Source organism: Leopardus geoffroyi, chromosome A2 (genome assembly GCF_018350155.1).
Source record: "Leopardus geoffroyi isolate Oge1 chromosome A2, O.geoffroyi_Oge1_pat1.0, whole genome shotgun sequence".
Taxonomy (NCBI): Eukaryota; Metazoa; Chordata; class Mammalia; order Carnivora; family Felidae; genus Leopardus; species Leopardus geoffroyi.
The window spans coordinates 81,837,762-81,858,952 of record NC_059331.1 but is presented as its reverse complement, the minus strand read 5'-3'; the positions used below and the strand labels follow the sequence as shown (position 1 = coordinate 81,858,952).

General features: G+C 40.8%; 2 protein-coding genes across 2 annotated transcripts in view; one reads left to right on the top strand and one right to left on the bottom strand.

The window, feature by feature from the left end:
• FBXL13 (F-box and leucine rich repeat protein 13) overlaps positions 1-21,191 on the bottom strand; it is a 211,287-nt gene that overhangs the window by 132,681 nt on the left and 57,415 nt on the right. The window lies entirely within an intron of this gene.
• Positions 1-21,191, top strand: part of LRRC17 (leucine rich repeat containing 17) — a 117,001-nt gene that overhangs the window by 55,953 nt on the left and 39,857 nt on the right. Inside the window, exon 5 of the transcript XR_006716240.1 lies at positions 14,178-14,345. The gene's annotated coding sequence lies outside the window, so the exon portion shown is untranslated. The remainder of the gene's footprint in view (positions 1-14,177; positions 14,346-21,191) is intronic.

Here is a 21,191-nt window from a genome sequence, read left to right as displayed (position 1 = left end):
ATCAAATTGAGGATCCAGAAGTAAACCTATACATCTATGGCCAATTGATTTTTGACAAGGATGCCAAGATCATTCAATGGGGCAAGGACAGTCTCTTCAACAAATGATGCTGGGACAAGTGGATATACAAATACAAAACAATGAATTTAGATACTTATCTCATACCATATGTTAAGTAAACTCAAAATGGATCTACAACCTCAATATAAGAGCTAAAAACTATAAAACTCTTAGAAGAAAACATAGGGGTAAATCTTTATAACCTTGGGTTTGGCAAAGGATTCTTAGATATGACACAAAAAACTGGGCCGCCTGGGTGACTCAGTCGGTTAAGCATCCAACACTTGGTTTCAGCTCAGAGTTCCATCTCACAGTTTGTGAGTTTGAGCCCCCGTAGAGCTCCGTGCTGACAGTGTGGAGCCTGCTTAGGATTCTCTCTCTCCCTCTCTCTCTGCCCCTCCCCTGCTCGTGTTTTCTCTCTCTCAAAACAAATAAACTTAAAAAAAATCTGTTAAAGATACCACACCAAAAGTGTGATCAATGTAGGAAAAAATAAATTATATTTCATCAAAATTTAATACCTTTGTGCATCAAAGGACTTTATCAAGAAAGCAAAAACTTTACCTTTTGTCTGTATGTACCACAAAGGAAAAAATATGCCAAGTCAGTTATTGAAATGGTCAGGAAGTGTTGGAAAGGTACTATGGTAGATCAGATGGCCTGAAAACTATACTTACACAATTTTATACATGTACTACACTTGTACTGTTTTTTAAGAGAGAAGAAGCATCATGACAGGGCGTATGCCCAGAGGTAAAAGCAACCTAGAAAAGAGAGGTAGCAGCACAGAATGGCAGTAGAAGCAGAGGACCAGATTTCTGAGAGTATAAGAGATGTGAGAACAGATGACTTGTGCAAGAGTTGTATAAGAACAACTTCAAAGAGGGACGAGGATGGGAAGTAAAGCCCGAAAGACAGCAAACTGTATAGAACTCATGAATACATGAGGTCAATAAAGGGAGCACCTCTAAGTACCCCCAAGATGCAGGCAGTGGACACAAGAGCACAGCTGCTCAGAGTGTGGACTGAGACTTTATTCACTGGGCCTTTATTCCTGAGTCACCACCACTCCTTGGAAGGTTACTGTCTTAGTTTCCTCAGGCTGCTGTAACAAATTAGCACAAACTGGGTGGCTTAAAAAAACAGAAATGTATTCTGTCATAGTTCTGGAGGCTGGAAGTGTGAAATCAGTGTCAGCAGAGCCATGCTCCCTTTGGAGTCTCAAGGGGAGGATCTTTCCTTGCCTCTCCCTAGCTTCTGGTGGTTACCAGCATTCTTTGGCTTATAGTTACATCACTCCAATCTTTGCCTCTGTCATCACGTGGGCTTCCCTCTTATGTGAATCTGTGTTTCTGAATCTCCTTCTCCTTTCTCTTTTTTTAAAAAAAAATTTTTTTTAACGTTTATTTATTTTTGAGACAGAGAGAGACAGAGCATGAACAGGGGAGGGACAGAGAGAGAGGGAGACACAGAATCTGAAACAGGCTCCAGGCTCTGAGCTGTCAGCACAGAGCCCGACATGGGGCTCGAACTCACGGACCGTGAGATCATGACCTGAGCCAAAGTCGGATGCTTAACCAACTGAGCCACCCAGGTGCCCCTCCTTCTCCTTTCTCTTATGAAGATGTCAGTCATTAGATTTAGGACCCATTCTAATCCAGTGTGACCTTATCATAGCTAATTATATCCAATTCCAGATAAGATTATATTCTGAGTTTCTGGTTGGACATGAATTTTGAGGGGATGCTACTCAACCCAGTACAGTTACCTAACTCCTCTGAATCTGTTTCTTCATCTGCAAAATGAAGTTCTTTGTTGAGGTAGTCTCTCAAGTTCTATTCAATATTGAAAATTTTGTGTTACTTTTATGATTTGTGGCGAGATAGTCAAAACTAGCCTCCTAATTGTATTGTCACTGTGTAATCTTTAACGTCACATTTAAAAGGTTTATTTTTTCCCATCATGTGATTAAATTATTTTCAGCTATGAATTTTAACAGTATATTATATATAATCAAAAAAAGTCTACACCTAATTGGATTGTACCCATCATCTATCTGCAAATCCTTGCATAAGTGGAGACGCACTTTCATCTGAAAGGCATACCTACATTCTTATATTGTAGAGAAGAAAGGAGCTATTTGAAGAAGACCACATAATTCCTTTCCAAAATGTAGGGAGTCATTAATTTATTCACAAGTGCATTTAATACTCGTTCTTGAGCACCTACTCTATGATAATCGTACTCACTAATTCCATGGAACTTTTCCCAGAAATATTTATAAGGCAGGTGTTCCACATCTCAGTGAGGAATAATCTTTTGCAAAGAATTTAAGTGCAATTACCATGAACCTATACTTTCTCCTAAGGAGTCATGTCATTGTTACATAATATATATTGAGAGTTTAAAAACCTTCATATGTATTTGCACTTGGAAAAACTAGAACCTAATTCCACAGGGAGCACGGGCTGTCGCCAACATGGAAACCTGGGAAGAACATCAGGGCAAGTGCGTGTGGATTCCTAATTCAATTCCATACATAATTACATGGTTATTCTATGCAAGACATTCTAACCAAAAAAAAAAAAAAAAAAAAACAAAACAAAAAAAAACAAAAAAAACAAAAACAAAAAAACAAAAAAACAAAAAAAAAACACGGTAATAGGTGATACAAAAGAAAAGGGGACGTTTTAAGAAAACTGTATACCACTGAAACTGCACATAATTATGAAGTATGAGGCTACTCAATCACCCTATTCAATATGTATCAGTTTCCACTGTTTCCACAGTTGCCATTGTGCCAGGGGGAATTTGGATCTTTAGGAGAAGAAAGAACATCTAGTAGACTGGGAACAAATAGTGAAGTGAGCAAGAGGAATGAAAGCCCACATCACAAGAGAAATGGAGGCATGTAGTAAAGAGGATAAAAAAGGAGAGAAGAACTTTCACCCCTAATAGGGAGAGAACAAAACAAAAAGAATTCACAAATGCAAGGAACCCCTGCTGCCCCTAAGGGGTTGAAACAGGTCCTGATAGTATCTGATCCCAGCTAAGGAATATAAAGGCAGCTACAAGAAGAGTCATCCTAAAACAGTGTGGAGGTTCCTCAAAAAATTAAAAATAGACCTACCCTATGACCCAGCACTATCACTGCTAGGAATTTACCCAAGGGATACAGGAGTACTGATGCAGAGGGGCACTTGTACCCCAATGTTTATAGCAGCACTCTCAACAATAGCCAAATTATGGAAAGAGCCTAAATGTCCATCAACTGATGAATGGATAAAGAAATTGTGGTTTATATACACAATGGAGTACTACGTGGCAATGAGAAAGAACGAAATATGGCCCTTTGTAGCAACGTGGATGGAACTGGAGAGTGTGATGCTAAGTGAAATAAGCCATACAGAGAAAGACAGATACCATATGGTTTCACTCTTATGTGGATCCTGAGAAACTTAACAGAAACCCATGGGGGAGGGGAAGGAAAAAAAAAAAAAAAGAGGTTAGAGTGGAAGACAGCCAAAGCATAAGAGACTGTTAAAAACTGAGAACAAACTGAGGGTTTATGGGGGGTGGGAGGGAGGGGAGGGTGGGTGATGGGTATTGAGGAGGGCACCTGTTGGGGTGAGCACTGGGTGTTGTATGGAAACCAACTTGACAATAAACTTCATATATTGAAAAAAAAAAAAAAAAGAAGAGTCATCCTGGAGTCTGAGACTTTTCACACTTCCTGCCCACTTCTCACTCCTCCTGACTCATATGGGAATCGCTGACCCCCTTGGAAGAGACCAGGGATGGCTCTTGGGGTGGGGTGACCATGACATGTTGACCACACACTGAAGCACCAAGAGCACATTTTCATTTTGACCTCAAGTGATAGAACTAGGATCCCTGGAAGGAAATCAACAGCAAACAGTTTTCAGCTTTATGTAAGCAAAGACCTCTAGGCTAGTCCCTGGCTTGCACAAAGACTCCATGACTTTAAGATTTTGTCATTCTCTGCTCTCCAAAACAAGCAAGTTCCAAAGGAAAAGAATTTACAGTGTTTGTTGTGAGCACTAAATATATTCTATAAGCCCCTGGTGTTAGATTGATTGGTATCAGCACATGTGTTCCACGCAAGAGCAGGGGGAAGGATTAAGGGAGAGCTAAAATGGAGAGGACTGACTAGGAAGGGTGCCAATTCACAGACTATGATAGAACATGGGGTGTATTACTGAGAGGACACAGATTTGGGATGGAGAAGCCTGTTGGAAGAGATGAACTTCCTTCTAGCACAAAAATCCCAAGATTTTGTAATTCATTTCCTCTAAGACAAGCCAGCCAGCTCTCAAAGAGAGAAAGAAAGAAAAAAAGAAAGAAAGGAAGGAAGGAAGAAAGAAAGAAAAAGAAAAGAAAAGAAAGAAAGAAAGAAAGAAAGAAAGAAAGAAAGAAACTTTGTGAGGACTAAATCTGTTCCCCAGTAAGACCAATACATAGTACGTATTTGTTAGATTGCCTGGATGGTAATGCATTTCATGTGGGAGTCTTGCTGTAAGAATAGTGGAAACCAAACAAAAATAAATCCAGACACTATTGGCACAGGAGGAAAAAAAGTTACAGTATAAATCTTCTAAATTTGACACAGTTTGTACATCACATAATTATTTGACAGTGTGCACCATCAAATGACAGCAATATCTTCTTAGCAACTGGATAGCACTTAGTTTACAAAATGCTTTTACGCACATACTAGCCACGTCATTCTGCAAGGACTCTGTTAGTGAGTTGTGTAACTGAGAGACCATGCCTTAAAGTTGGAGAAATGGAAAAGATCCTTTCTTCTTGGTGGAAAATAAGATATAATAAAAAACAAAAGTTCAGTTTTGGTCCACTAAACGTAATGTGTGCCAAAGCTTATATCACAACCTTCAGGTAGGTCTGGTCTTCTGGCTAGGAACAAAAAAGAATGATGGAAGAGTAGGAGAACATGGATCCCTTCCTCTTTCTAAAGCCATAAGTAGGGCTAACAAAGTAGGCATCTACATGGAACGTGGGTAATAGCCTCTCCTAGAGGAGGGATTCCACTTAGGAGGGCTCTCCAGTGCTGATGTCCATCCATATTCCATTAAAAGAGGCAGGCATCCAAGTGAGGCAGGAGAGAGGGGTTTGGGCTGGGCAGGGCAGAAGGGGCATGATGTGGAATGTGGGAACCCCAAGAGTAGAATGTGAGAAGACCAGTTTGGCACTGGGGTTGGAACCCAAGTGCATGGGAAAGTGGTCTAGTCAATGAGTGGTGACCCCAGGGGAGATAAAGCAGGTGGTCACACTAGGCGGCGGAGGTTGAATTTGGTAGTATAAGAAGCTCATCTGCTCATGAGATAAGGGGGTGGCCTGTGTGGAATGTCAAAAATTAAAAGCGCTTAAGGGGGTTATTTGCATGGGAAAGGAGGCCATGCTAATGGGAGGTTAGTATATACAGGGAGGAGATAAATATATCAAATAAGTAAAAATATTAGCAAACTGGGAGCTAGGTTCTCACTCTAGGACAAGGATGTTACAAGTGGGGAAAGGAAGAAAACTATAATTTTGTAATGTTATATTGGAACTGGGATATCAGTAGGAAATTGTGGGTTTCAATGTATACAACTGGATAGATAGATGAGGCCAAGAGTGGGAAAACCCTCCCTCGAAGCTCATGGAGATTGAATTCTTGAACCAAACAAGGTTCTGTTTGCAAGAAAGAGGGGAGGGATTGACTTAAGTAAGTAGCCAACATCCTGCCAGCCACTGCCCAATAGATCATCAGAGTAGGGAGAAAACACTTTGGGCTCCAGGATGCTTTCACCAATACTTTGACTTCCTGGATGTTACCCACTAACCTGTAGTAACCTATGGTGACCCTCTAGACTAAGAGTCAGCAAACTTTTTCTGAAAAGAACCAAACAGTAAATATTTTAGGCTTTGTGGAGCTCAGGGCAAGGTTATAAACTCTTTGAGCAACTGTTCACCAAAAGTTAATGGTGGGTTTTTTTGTTTTTTGTTTTTTGTTTTTGTTTTGGGTTTTTTGTGGGGTTTTTTGTTACATTTTATATTTGAAAATGTAAAAAACTATTCTTAGTTCAAGGTCAATACAAAAACAGCCTCCCCTCAGGCCGTAGTTTGCCAACTCTGCTGTGGACCACACCCATCCCCAGAATGCCTGTGGTGGGCCCAGCTTGGTGGCTTTCCAGATTCTTATTCAGCTAGATCTATGGCACCTGCAAGAATCCTTGGGGCAAGCCAAACTCTTAACCTTACTCACTTCTTGTCATCCCTGTCCTGAGGGCACCCTGTGTCCTAAAACACTTATTTCATCTGAACAAATAGAGCCACATTTAGAGACAAAAAATGAAAACCCCCAAAAGATCTTTTTGGCAACACTGCATTTGCATCAAAAGGGCCAGTTTTCACAATTCCCAGAGATTAAAAGTAGAATTCTGGGGGTACCTGGGTGCCTCAGTCGATCAAATGTCCAGCTCTTGATATTGGCTCAGGTCATGAACTCTCGGTTTGTGAGTTTGAGCCCAGCATCGGGCTCCACGCTGGCAGTGCAGAGCCTGCTTGGGATTCTGTCTCTCCCTCTCTCTGTCCTTCCCCCACTCGCTCTCTCTCTGTCTCTCTCAAAACTAAATAAACACTAAAAAAAAAAGTAGAGTTCTGTTAGAATGCAAATGTATGTAAACATTCACTAGTAATTTAGGTCACTGTAGGCATTTTGGACATAAGTGTTTTTAAATGTCAGAGTAAGCCTCTTGGGTCCATTCCAGCATTGACTGTATACCAATGGGAGGGTTTAGTATTGGTTTGGTACTGCTTTAGTCATGTTTAGTATTGGTAGGCCTATTCACAAACATTATAGCTTGTATCAACTCTATCCGCATTATACAAATCAGGAAGATCAGAGAGATTAAATTACATGCCGTAGATTACACAGTGTCTCAGTCAGCTTGGGCTGCTACAACAAAATACCATAGACTGGGTGACTTAAACAACAGATATTTATTTGTTACAGTTCTGAAAACAAGGAAGTCCAAGATCAAGGTACTGACAGGTTCTTAGTAAGGGCTCTCTTCCTGGCTCTCCACAGCTGCCTTCTTTCTGTGTCCTCACATGGCTGATAACAGGAAGCTCTGGTGTCTCTTCCTCTTCTTCCAAGGGCAGTAATTCCACTATGGGGACCCAACCCTCATGACTTCATCTAAACCTAATTACCTCCCCAAGGCCCCAATTCCTAAAACTATCTCATTGAGAGCTAATGCATCAACATATTTTTTTAAAAAATTTTTAAGTTTATTTATTTTGAGAGCAAGAAAGTGCACATGTGTGGGGGAGGGGCAGAGAGGGAGAGAGACAGAATCCCAAGTAGGCCCCTCGCTGCCAGCGCAGAGCCGGACATGGGGCTCGAACTCACAAACCACAAGATCATAACCTGAGCAGAGATCAAGAGTCGGATGCTTAACTGACTGAGCCAAGCAGGTGTCCCCGTGCTTCAACATATTAATTTGGTAGGGGTACAAACATTGAGCCCATAACACACAGTTATCCAGAGCTGGAATTCATACTCTGGTTTTCTATATACAGGATTCATTTCCCTACACAATTTCTATAATTCACACCATTCTAGAATAGCAGATTGTTGCTGCCTAACTGCCATCCGGCCAAGAATAGAATGAATTTATTTATTGGTAAAACACCTTTCAGCATAAAATTCAATCTTCACCATATAAACTGTATTTTGAACATTTTCCCAAAGGCGCATAATTATTGGACATTTTCCAATCATAAACTACTTGACAGTATGTAATGATGATTTTCTTAATTTTGCTGACAAATTTTCCTAAGAGATACTCATGTCAAAATTCTGCAAACACCCATCTGTTTGAAGACAAAATTTGCTCAAAAGTAAACCTCAGTTGTATAATGAAGTCATTCACTTCACCCAAAATAAAACTGGAACTTTGACCAGTACAAGGTCAAGTTTTTTGTTCCTTGTTTAAACTAACCATTCCTTTTTGCACAACATCTAATGTCAAAAAAATATAACAACACTTTCACTTCTAAATACTTAGAGGAAAATTTAACCACATCCCATTAGAAATAGAACTCCCAAGAGTAAAACACTTAACAATCAAACAATCTGCTTCCATGGCTAAATTGCATGTTCTGTTTAACTTACTCTTTAAAATTTTTAAATAATAATACAACACCTGAACTATTCTTAGCAACTATCTTGTTCTGCTTACCCAAAGCAGGACATTTTATAAAAGGTTTTTTTTTTTGGGGGGGGGGGGGGGTTCTAAAGTTTATTTATTTATTTTGAGAGAGAGAAAGAGGGAAAGGAAGGAAGGGGCAGAAAGAGAGGGAGAGAGAGAATCCTATGCAGGCTCCATGCTGTCAGCACAGAGCCTGACACGGGGACTCAAACGCACAAACTGTGAGATCAAGATCAAGAGTCGGCTGCTAACCAACTGAGCCACCCAGGTGGCCCACAAAGTTATTTTTTTAATTCAGTATTTATGATGCATAAATGGTAGATATTCTAAAAATTCTTTTCATGTATATAGATCTTAAGAGAAAAATACTAAATTAATATCTAAGTTTTTCATTCTGTATTTTTCTTCTTTGTTCCCCTAATTTAAACTTATTGTCAAAAAAGATATATGATCTCTAGAAGATGGTATTCTAAAAACAATTCTACTGTGTTTCCCAAATGCCATTACAAGTCAGAATACTATTTTGGATTAATTAATAAGTTCCATTTAGGTCTGAGCCATGGTGGTTATAGTCCAGCATACAAGCATTGGATTCCAGGGACATATAAACCAATTCTTTCTATAAATGTTCCTTAAATTATTAAAAAATACTTTGTAGGGAAAAAATGATTGCACAGCCAAATAAGTGTGGGAAAATCTGATCAAAATGAAATAAAACATTATGAAGCATTTAAGCATCTAAAGAAAGAAAGAAATTTACAGCAAGCATATATCCATTAAATCAATTTCACAAGTATTACCCTTTTAGAAACTAGTCAGAAACTTTTCTTTAGGACCTTCTTTTATCCTCAGAAAGACAATGACATTAACCATTTACTGTGGACCTTGTTATGTTTTTTGTTTGTTTTGGCTTTTTTAATGAAAACTCTTTATCTCCCAGCTTCCAGGATGCCAGTTACCCATACTAGTCCCTCCCCTCTCCCTGACTCCTGGTTCTCTGCTCCCTCCATTTGTCCCTATATTAGTCTAGAGAAAAAGAACCAATAGGAGATATATCAATTCAGATATATTGATATATTTTTATGACAGATGGTCCAATTTAAGATTTTGCAGCATTACAATGGTCAAAAGCCATATGCATTCAGTAGAAACTATACTCAAATTTTGAATTTGGGCTTTTTCCCCAGGCCAGCAGTATGCGGTATGATCCTGGATGCAAGCCAACAACTCCTAGTCAGCCATATAATCACAAGGGTAAACAACTAATACACTTATTCTGTACCCATACAACCATTCTGTTTTTCACTTTCAATACAGAATTCAAGACATTGCATGATATATTTAAAACTTTATTACAAAATGGGGCCTTGTGGGGGCACCTGGGTGGCTCAGTCTGCTAACCATCTCACTCTTGATCTCAGCTCAGGTCATAGTCTCACAGTTCATGAGATTGAGCCCCACATCTGGCTCTGTGCTGACAAAGCGGAACCTGCTTGAGATTCTCTCTGTCCCTCTCTCTCTGCCCCTCCCCTGCTTGTTCTCACTTTCTCTCTCTCAAAATAAATAAATTAATTAACTAAAATAAACTAAAATAGGCTTTGTTTTGGATGGTTTTGACCAACTGTGGGCTAATGTGAGTGTTCTGAGGATGTTTAAGGTAGGCTAGGCTAAGCTGTGCTGTTCTATAGGTTAGGTGTATTAAATGCATTTTTGACTTATGATATTTTCAACTTATGATGGGTTTATTGGGACATAGCCCTATCATAAGCTGAGGAAGATCTGTGTGTGTGTGGTGTATTTTTAAAAAAAAAATTTTAATGTTTATTTTTGAGAGAGAGAGAGAGAGAGAGAGACAGAGCACAGGAGGAGAAGAGCAGAGACAGACAGAGACAGACAGAGACACAAAATCCAAAGCAGGCTCCAGGCTCCAGGCTCCGAGCTGTCAGCACAGAGCCCACGTGGGTCTCAAACTCATGAACTGCGAGATCATGACCTGAGCTGAAGTTAGTCGCTTAACCGACTGAGCCACCCAGGTGCCCCTGTGTGGTATATTTTACTATAAGAAATTGAATCCCACAATTATGGAGACTAAGAAATCCAAGGTCTGCAGTAAGCAAGCTGGAGTCCCAAGAGAGCCAGTGGTGTAGATCTTGTGTGAGTCTGAGGACCTGAGAACCAGGAAAGGCAATGAATGGTATAAATTCCAGTGCTAGTCTGAGTCAATTGCAGGAGAAGACTGATGCCCCAGCTCAAAGGCAGTCAAATATAGAGATAATTCTTTCTTACTCGGTTTTTTATTCTAGTCTAGTGGATTAGATGATGCCTGAGCCCACTAGGGGTGGGGGATAACTGCTTTACTCAGTCTACTATCTCAAAAGTTAATCTCATTCAGAAACATCCTCACAGACATACACCAGAAATAGTGTCTTACCAAGTATCAGGGCACCCTATGGCCTGTTCAAGGTGACATAAAATTAGCCATAACTGTCCCCAGTTGGCTTCCCTGCCTTTTCTCACATCATGGGTATTCCCCAAGACTCACCTTTTGGCACCAGCAAATTAAAAAAAAAAATATCTTCCTCAAAGAGTTCATTCATTCTGGGGGCTTATGTGACATTTTATTGATTACAACTATCTAAACAAAAATTTTAATGCTGTAATATGGGAAAGAAGGTTGTGTGGAGGAAGAAAGGGAATTTTTATTTATTGTGCCTTTCTCCTGTGCTGGGCATTTCATTTTAAGTCTTACAAGAATCCCATTACATGCCCTGTGTTATCCTGGTTTAAAGAGGGAGGCACTTAACTCCACACCATTTTTCAGTTCTACCTGGATTTAATTATAAGATGCCCAATTAAATTTGAATTTTCTATAAACAATGAATACATTTTTAGTGTAAGTATGTACCACATAGGACAAACTTATACTAAAAAAAGAAAAGAGAACTTTATCTGAAATTCAAATTTAACTAAGCCCCTTGTATTTTTATTTGCTAATTCTGGAAACCCTCACCTGAACTGGGGTTCTTCATTGCTTGCACTGGCTCCCCCTCTCCTTTAGCCCTGCATACAGACCCTCAGTGCCTGCCTGACCACTTGTCCCTGATCACCAGCCCATCACCAGTGTCACCACATGCCGACAACTTCTATACCCTCGTCACTGTGTTCTGCCCACCTACAGGAATCTCACCAGGTTGGAACCCTTCCATGCTCACCACCTGGGCTGACTGTGGCCTTTTGGTCAAATCCCCTGAAGACTATTTCTTACACTAAGCAACTATGAAACAGTTTGCCCCTCACTCCACCCAGGAATTACACCACCTTGGCTCCTGATGGAGTTTCCCACCAGCATACAAACCACTCCCACCTTCCGTATAATACAAGGTCTCATGGGAAGGAGGAAAATGTAGATAGATTAACTGACAAAAAGCAGACCTACAGAGGCATGTCACAGCTCAGAGCAGCAGAATGAGCCCAAGAAAGGGGTGTAGATAGGATTTGTGTTCAACATTTTTTTGAATGTGGATAAAGCTGTAAATATCATGTTTATCAAATCAGTAAATTCCACAAGACTGGACGACATAGCTAACTTGCTGACTTTTGGAATCAGAACCAAAATCAACAAGATCAACTTGAACAAGAATAACAGGAACTGCTGTGTCTAGATTGAGAATAGCAGTGACATAAGGTTGAATTGCTGGCCAGCAGTTCAGATAAAGAAGACCTCAGCATTTTGGTTCAACCCAAGTTCAAGGATGGATATTATGTAGTAGAGGGAAAAAAAATAAGCCATAGATTCAAACAAATCTTTTTTCAGTTCCTGATTTCACTACCGAATTCCTGCAACCCAAGTGTCTCTCTCCTCATTGTAAAACAGGTGCAATACCAAACTCACTAAATTGAGAGGACTGACAAGATAACATACATTAAGCGTGTCATAGCACTTGGAAGATAATCTATTGAAATATGAATTTTTGTTTTGCCAGAAGAAACGGGAAGGCAGGTGTGTGTGCTAATATTTGAGCCCTTTAATGGCATTTACGCGGCAGGGCCAAAAACAGAAGTTGCCAACCACCAGAAGCCAAAGAAGCCCCACAAGACACCTAGCCTCAGAGGAACTGGATTTAATCAGTGAAAAGAATTGCCAGTTGAGTATGTTCCTGAGACTTAGAGGAAGAATTGGGGCACATAGCAGACACCTGTGCTACATTCTCATGCAGATGCTCTTAAGAGGTGACAGGGCCACTAGAAGGCCACCACAACTGACCACTAAGAAACCTGCACTGAGCACCGCAGTAAAGATCACTGTGCCCAGACTTGGCTCAGAAACTTTGCAGCCTCCTGCCTTTAAGGGACTGAGTTAGTTCAGGCAGGAAGCACAAGTATGGTGGCCAGTGTGGGCTCAAGTCTAGTACTCTTCTTGGGCACGTGGGCTGTAAGAGACCTCTAAGATTCTTGTGCAACTAAGGAGCAGGGGCCAGGAGGGGGGTGGGGGGGAGTGGTTAGGGTTAAGTTTCATGATGGAGATTGATTTTACTGGCTGCCAAATGAGTGAGGACAGGTAGCAAATTGACCTGATGTAGAAGAATAAATAAATATGGTGTTTATTTTCATCCAAAGATGAGAGAGTATGATATGAAAAAGTGGGACCAAAGATGCACCACAGACACGTCCACTTCAAGGAAGGTAATACTTGTACTGGATGCTGTGCAAATTGAGTCACATTTTCAATATTTTTTCCAACTCTACGCACTATTAAGTGATTGGAGGAGGAAGTCATTGCACAGGAAAAGCAGGCAGGTGTCAAGATTAGGTAGTGGCAATAGAAGATAAATTAGAGAATTCAGGGGAAACCAAATAGATAAGTCATATTGTGGGGAAATGAGAAAGGCAAAACGAAAAGGCACAGGCAGCAATGTGGTGATTTACATTATTTTAAGGACAAGAGTGACAGTAGCCAGGAACACAGTGGGAATCGGCTCCCATGAGGTTAAGGGTCTGAGAACAGTGTATTCTCCACTCCCAATTGTTTTGCCAAAGGACCCCAGGAGCAAACAGCATTATGAGGCTATCCACAAGCTACAAAGGAAAACATAAATGGTGCAGAGCCTTGAATGATCTGGGTGTCTCCATCTGGAAGAGAGAGCTTTCCATGTAGAAGGATTAGCTTGAACCTAGGTGCTCAAGACACATTTTGGGCTGCTGCTTCTCCTACTGATTCTTATTTGACTCAGGGTTAAGTAATAAATCATGTGAGTGAATATTCAATGTCTTGTGGTAGGTTTCTCTTACACTGCTACTTGAAGGAAAGCCGCAGGACTGGGATAAGGAGGTAGGTGAGGATAAGGGTATGAAGTGATGTAGGCAACCTATACCTGGGGAGATCCCCTGCCCTTCAAAGTGGGAGAACACAGGCCCACTCTATGAGGAACAGACTGAAAGAGAGTTCTCAAAAGATGGCAACCAGGAAAGTCTCAGAAGTGGGGATGGCAGGGCTGAGACTAGAAACAGTCATAGAAGAATAAGTGATTGTCTGAACTGGAAATTTGTAACCATAAAAGGACTACAAAATAAAATTATAGTGGTGTTTAAACAATTGGCAAATTTGGTCTTATTCCTTGTGGATGCAGAAATTTCTGTCCTAGGGACAGAAGGTACTGGTCAAGCTACTGTCTCTGATGGGAGGAACAACTTTCTGATCATTCAGTCCTTCTCCAAATGGAACAGAATAACCTCAAAGTCAACAGCCTCCCTAACACAGAAAGCGTTAAGCCAGAGGCAAGATAAACATTACTGTTAATGGAGATGTTTCATTCCCTTGGCCCCATGTTTCCATCTGGAAGCATTTCGGTAACACCCCAGGCCTCTCTCTCCAACCCTCAGGCCTCCTCAGGAGAAGAGGAGAGACAAACTGACTGAGGAGTTTGGGAGAAAGAACCAGGCCTGCAACTCAGCTCCTGCTCTACTCTACCCCGACCTGAATGCCTGTACCTGGCTGCTCTCAGTAACCTGAGGAAAGTCTGCAGTTGTCCAGCTGTGCAGTGACTGATGGTGAGTTTATCTGATCCGGAGGTGAACGTACCTAGTAAGCCACCTTGGTCAAGGATCTTAATCCAAAGTTTCTTATCAGCTATATCAGATTACTGTTTTGATCTCCATCTATTAACTTTTCAATTGGTTGCAAATCCAGACAAGGAAGAGATGTTATGATATTGCCCCTGAAACCTCAAGTTTATCTATGAGGACTATTGTCCTAGGAAAAAGTTTGGACCACATAACTCTAAATGTTCTATAGTTGTTCTATATGTAGGATTCTATGACTTTATGACTCTTCAGATACTTCTTGGACCTTCTAACTTAATGCCTCACTGACATTCCAAGTACAATGGATCTAAAATTAAATTTCTTTCCCCCCCAAACCAGCTCAGGCTCCCAACACACCCCACACTGCCGCACATCAAGAGGTACAACTGGCCTCACATTTCATTCAGATTTAAAAGATTAAAGTTCCCGGGGCGCCTGGGTGGCTCAGTCGGTTAAGCATCTGACTTCAGCTCAGGTCATGATCTTGCGGTTTGTGAGTTCGAGCCCCGCGTCGGGCTCTGTGCTGACAGCTCGGAGCCTGGAGCCTGCTTCAGATTCTGTGTCTCCCTCTCTCTCTGCTCCTCCCCCACTTGTGCTCTCTCTCTATCAAAAATAAATAAAAAATGTAAAAAAAAAAATTTTTAAAGACTAAAGTTCCCAAATGGTAAGGAAGTTGCAAATGTCCCTATCATAATTGCAAATCAATACCAACATCAGCGAGTGGTGGTCAAAAGCCCACCTGTGATTGCCAAGATTTAGTGAAAGTGTAGAGAAAGGAGAGAGGGCCAAAGTCAACATTCAAAGGTGCTGGCAGAGAGCCAGAGGGTGGGGGAGAGCAAGAAACCCATCATGAGGATAAAGAAATAATTCCCAGAAGACAATAACTGGGAAATGTCATGCCATGGGAGCCAAAAAAAAAAAAAGAGTATTTCAAGAAAGAAGGGTAGTCAAATGTTACAGAAAGAGCAAGGAAGATGAGATGTGAAAATTAAGGAATTCCTGGAGGGAGAACAAGCTTGTAGTGATAGAGCTGAATGGGCAAAAAGTCATTTTTCATTCAATCATTCAGCCAACATTTACTGAGCATCTGGTGGCTGAGAATTCAGAACATGTGAGACACTATCCCTGTCCTCAAGGCACTTGCCGTCCAAGAGAAAAACAGAAAATAAATAATTATAACAGACAATAAGAAGTAGTGCCTCAAGGGCTCTGGGAACATATATGATGGGCAACTAACCAAGATAAAGGGAGAGGACAGAAAAGCAAAGGTGGTCTTTCTGAGAAAGATGACATCTAAGTTGTGCCCGAGCAGAAATGAACCAAAGAAGATGAGAAGGGGGCTTACATAGAAAGGGGCCTGTTGGCTGGAGGGAGTGCCTTGCTCTTGGGTAATGAGAGTAACTGAGCATGGCTAGAGCCAAGGATTCCTGTGGGGGGATGGTGGAGAATGAAGCTCACAGGCATGAAGGCCTAGAACATGAAGGGCCCTGTGGGGTATGTTCAAGCCGATGGTAAGTCAGGGAGAGATTTTAAGCAAGAAAGCAACATGGATAAATGTGAATTTAGAAATACAGCTCTGGCGGGCAAGTGAAAAAGTTTTTTTCATTTGACCTGGTGGGAGGTCAAGGTCAAAAGTAGATGCCAAGAAGACCCAATTAAGTGGCTCTGACAATAATGTCACTGATAGGTAAAATGAGAGGCAGAGAGAATGGAGAGGAAACAATAAGAGAGATTACACATTTAAAAGGGAACGAGGTGTGCCTGGGTGGCTCAATCTGTTGAGTTCATGGGTCCTAGGTCATGATCCTAGGGCCACGAAATCAAGCCCTGCTTTGGGCTCTACACTGCTGGGCTTGGAACCTGTGTGGTATTCTTTCTGTTTCTTCCTCTGCCACTCCCCACTCTCTAAAAAAACAATTTTTTTTTAAGGGAGGGGTGCCTGGGTGCCTCAGTCGGTTGAGCATCCGAATCTCAATTTCAGCTTGGGTCATGATCTCATGAACCATGGAATTGAGCCCCCTGTCAGTCTCTGTGCTAACAGCATGGAGCCTGCTTGGGATTCTCTCTCCCTCTCTCTGACCCTGCCCCTCATCTCTCTCTCTCTCTCTCTCTCTCTCTCTCTCCCAAAAAAAATAAACATTTAAAAAAAAAAACAGAAAGAATACACAGTTGGGTGTAAAGGAAAGAAATCGAAGATAATTCCCAAATTCTACCTAGGCCAATTAAGTCGATGATGATGCCATTCCTTTGGAAATAATACAGAAGAAAGAGAGGGTTGGAGGAAAGAAATGATGAGTTCTATTTTGGAAATGATAAGTTGGTTTGTGCCTTTGGAACACCCAGGTGGAGACTGTTTAAAAGCAGTTTCTGAGTGTCTCAAAAGGGCAGGTGGGAGGTACAGTCAAGTTTGACAACACGTATAAGGAGGAAAATAGAATTTTAACTCAAGAGAGAAGGATGATTGAGACATGTTTTTAAAGGAGTGAGTTGAATACGTTTATAGACATCAGGGAATAAGTCATCAAAGAGAAACCAACTGAAGATGATGGGGCCAGGGAAGGCACAGGGAAGGAGCAGGGGAGCCGTTCTCTCCGATTTAATTTTACCTTGTGGTGCAATAAGAGGAGAGTTGTCTTCTGAACATAAAACACACACTCTTGAGTTAATTAGTAAATTGCTTCAGTGCAGATCACAAGCCATCCAAAACAGACGGCAAACTGCTAAAATGAATTAGACTCCACCATTTCAATGGAACATTGTATGGTATGGAAAGAAAAACACTTGGCAAGACAGGAAGCATGAGTCAGGAAAAAGTGTTGAGTGGTATTATGAGTCACGCATTTAAACTCAGTGAAAACCTGGCTCTACTCCTGACTTTATTACTTCTGAGCTTCCCACCCCTCTAATCAGTCAGGCTCAGTGATGATCCTATCAGCCTCCTCACTCATTCTTTCACTCCATGTACTGCTGGTCCCAGAACTGTGTTAAGACTTTGCTTCCCACATGGGTCCTTTCCTTCTCTCCTTCTCTTTCGTGTGTGTGTGTGTGTGTGTGTGTGTGTGTGTGTGTGTGCGCGCGCGCGCGCGCGCGCGCTGGCAAGTTTTTATTTTTTCAAATTTTTTTATTGAAGTGTAGTTGATATACAATGTTATATTAGTTTCAGGTGTACAACACAGTGTTTCAACATTTATATACATGACAGAGGAAGTGATCATCACAATATGTCTAGCTACTGACTGTCACTATACAATGTGGTTACATAGTATTAACTCTATTCCCTACGCTGTACATTGTATCCCTGTGCCTTACTTATTTTATAAAGGGAAGTTTGTCCCTTTTAATCCCCTCTCTCTATTTCTCCCATCCCTCCACCCTCTCCTCCCCTCTGGCAGCCACTAGATTGTTCTCTGTATCTATGTGTCTGTTTCTGTTTTACTTTGTTTATTCATTTGTCTTTTATTTATTTTTTTAATGTTTTTATTTATTTTTGCGACAGAGACAGAGCATGAGCAGGGGAGGGGCAGAGAGAGAGGGAGACACAGAATCGGAAGCAGGCTCCAGGCTCTGAGCTGTCAGCACAGAGCCTGATGCGGGGCTTGAACCCACAGACTGAGATCATGACATGAGCCAAAGTCGGACGCTTAACTGACTGAGCCACCCAGGCGCCCCTATTTTGTCTTTTAGAGTCTATGTATCACTCCCACCAATGCTATCCTAGTGCTCCTTCTTTTTCTCATTTTTAAGTTAGTTGTTTATTTTGAGAGAGAGAGAAAGAAAAAGTGCAAGCAGGGGAGGGACAGAGAGAGAGGAGAGAGGGAGAATATCAAGCAGGCACTGCACTGCCAATGCGGAGCCCTTACACGGGGCTCAAACTCACAAGGGTCTTAAACTCACAAGCCATGAGATGATGACCTGAGCCAAAGTCAGACACTTAACCAAATGAGCCATCCAGGTTACCCCCTACTGCTCATTCTTAGAGAAACCCCTTCCTGCCTTCAGACTTCACCCAACCCTCACGACCTAACTAGAGCAGTAGGAAGAGGAGGGAGAGACAGATGAAGGGGAAAGAGAACCACTTTCTAAGTCTACCATTATGTCATTGCCCACTTATTTAAGCCCAACTTCTGAGTGGACACTCAAGACCTCAACAATATAGCCCCAGCCCTTCCAACTGTATATCTTGCTGCCCCCAACATAAATTCTTCATTCCAGCCAAGCCAACCTTATTCGACCACTGCTGAAATGTTTCTCCCATTTTCTTAGTGTTATTTTTCTTTTAATTCTTTCAACAAATACGCTGCAGAGAGAAGCCTCCCCCGACAACTAGAGCAGTACACCCCCGTCATTCTTATTTTTAAGTGAGATATAATTGACATACAACATTATATTCATTTCAGGTATACAGCATAGTGATTCAGTTTTTGTATATATTGCAAAATGATCACCACAATAAATCTAGTTAACATCTATCACCACATATAGTTACAATTTTTTTCTTGTGATGAGAACTTTTAAGATCTGCTCTCTCAGCAACTTTCAAATATATAGTACAGCATTATTAACCATAGTCACTATGCTACATTATATTCCCATGACATTTATTTTATAACTGGAAGTTTTTACCTTTTGACTACCTTTACCCATTTTGCTCACCCCCGACCCTACCCTCTGGAAACCACCTATCTGTCTTCTGTATCCATGAGTTCAGTTCTCTCTCTCTCTCTCTCTCTTTTTGTTTTAGATTTCACATATAAGTGAGATTATATAGTATTTTTCTGTCTTTCTCTGACTTTTTTCATGTAGCATAATCCCCTCAGGGTCCATCCATGTTGTTGCACATGACATGATTTCCTTCTTTTAAATGACTGAATAACATTCTAGTGTATGTATATTACCATATTTTCTCTTTCCATTCATCTGTTGATGGACCTTTGGGTTGTTTTCATGTCTTGCCTAGTGTGAATATTGCTGCAATGAACATGGAGTACCTATATCTTTTCAAGTTAGTGATTTTGTTTCTTTCAGACAAATACCCAGACATAAAATTGCTGGGTCAGGTGGCTTTTCTACTTTTAATACTTTGAGAAAGCTCCACACTGTTTTCTATAGAAGTTGTGCCAATTTACATTGCTACCAACAGTACACAAGGATTTCCTTTTCTCCACATTTTCTCCAACACTTGTTATTTCTTGTCTTTTTGATACTAACCATTCTAACAGGTGTGTGAGGTGTTAGAGTTTTGATTTGCATTTCCTTGATGATTAGTGATATTGAGCATCTTCTCACATGTGTTGGCCATCTTTATATCTTCTTTGGAAAAATGTCTATCAGATCCTCTGCCCATTTTTTAATTGTTTTTTTTTTTAATTTTTGCTATTGAGTTGTATAAGTTCCTTATGTACAGTTGACCCTCCAACAGCATGAGTTTGAACTGTGCAGGTCCATTTATGTGCAGATATTTTTTCAATATAGTACAGTGCTATAAATATATTTTCTCGTCCTTATGATTTCTTAATATTTTCTTTTCTCTAGATTACTTTATTATAATAATATGGTACATAATACATACAAAATATGTGTTAATTGACTTTTTGTTATTGGTAAGGCTTTGGTCAACAATAGGCTATTAATAGTTATGTTTTTTAGAGAAATCAAAAGTTCTAATGGATTTTCAAGTACTTGGGGGTTGGTGCTCCTAAACTCGGTGTTGTTCAAGAGACTTGGCCCTTGGATATTTTGATTTGGGATATTAACCTCTTATCAGATATATAGTTAGCAAATATTTTCTTCCATTCAGTGGGTAATCTTTTCGTGTTGTTGATGGTTTCCTTTACTGTGCAGAGCTTTTTAGTTTGATGGAGTTCCATCAGCTTTTGCTACCTCTGCTTTTGGTGTTTCTTTTGGTAAAGGTGTTCATCCTTTATCCTGACTTCTTTTTCTTCATAGCATTTCATTCTGTGTGACATGTTCTTGCACACTTGTTTACTTCTTCACTGTTTCTTCACATGAAAATATAAGCCCCAAAACCTTCGTACATTGTAAGAATCCAATATAGTTGTTAAACAAACAAAATAAAATCTTCATTGAGTGCCTGCTTGTGACAATCTCTTAGATGCTCAGGGTAAAGGAATAATCAAAACACGGGGTGCCTGGGTGGCGCAGTCAGTTAAATGTCCGACCAGCTCAGGTCATGATCTTGCAGTCCGTGAGTTCGAGCCCCGCGTTAGGCTCTGTGCTGACAGCTCAGAGCCTGGAGCCTGTTTCAGATTCTGTGTCTCCCTCTCTCTGACCCTCCCCCATTCATGCTCTGTCTCTCTCTGTCTCAAAAATAAATAAACATTAAAAAAATTTTAAAGAAATAATCAAAACAGGTATAATATCTGAACCTAAAAAGCATATACTTCAGTGAGAGAGACATTAAAAAAATAGTAAGCTATTGAAAGTTAATAGCTATTTAGAATGAAAAGTGCTCTGAGGGAAAAGAACAAGGCCTTAGAGCAGTGATTGCTTTTAGATTGGATTGTCATTGGGTGCCTGGGTGGCTTAGTCAGTTGAGCGGCCGACTTCGGCTCAGGTCACGATCTCGCGGTCCGTGAGTTCGAGCCCCGCGTCGGGCTCTGTGCTGACAGCTCGGAGCCTGGAGCCTGTTTTGGATTCTGTGTCTCCCTCTCTCTCTGACCCTCCCCCGTTCATGCTTTGTCTCTCTCTGTCTCAAAAATACATAAACGTTTAAAAAAAATTTTTTTAGATTGGATTGTCAGGAGAGGTCTGTCTGATGGACGCCATTTAAGCTGAGACGTAAAGTAAGAGAAA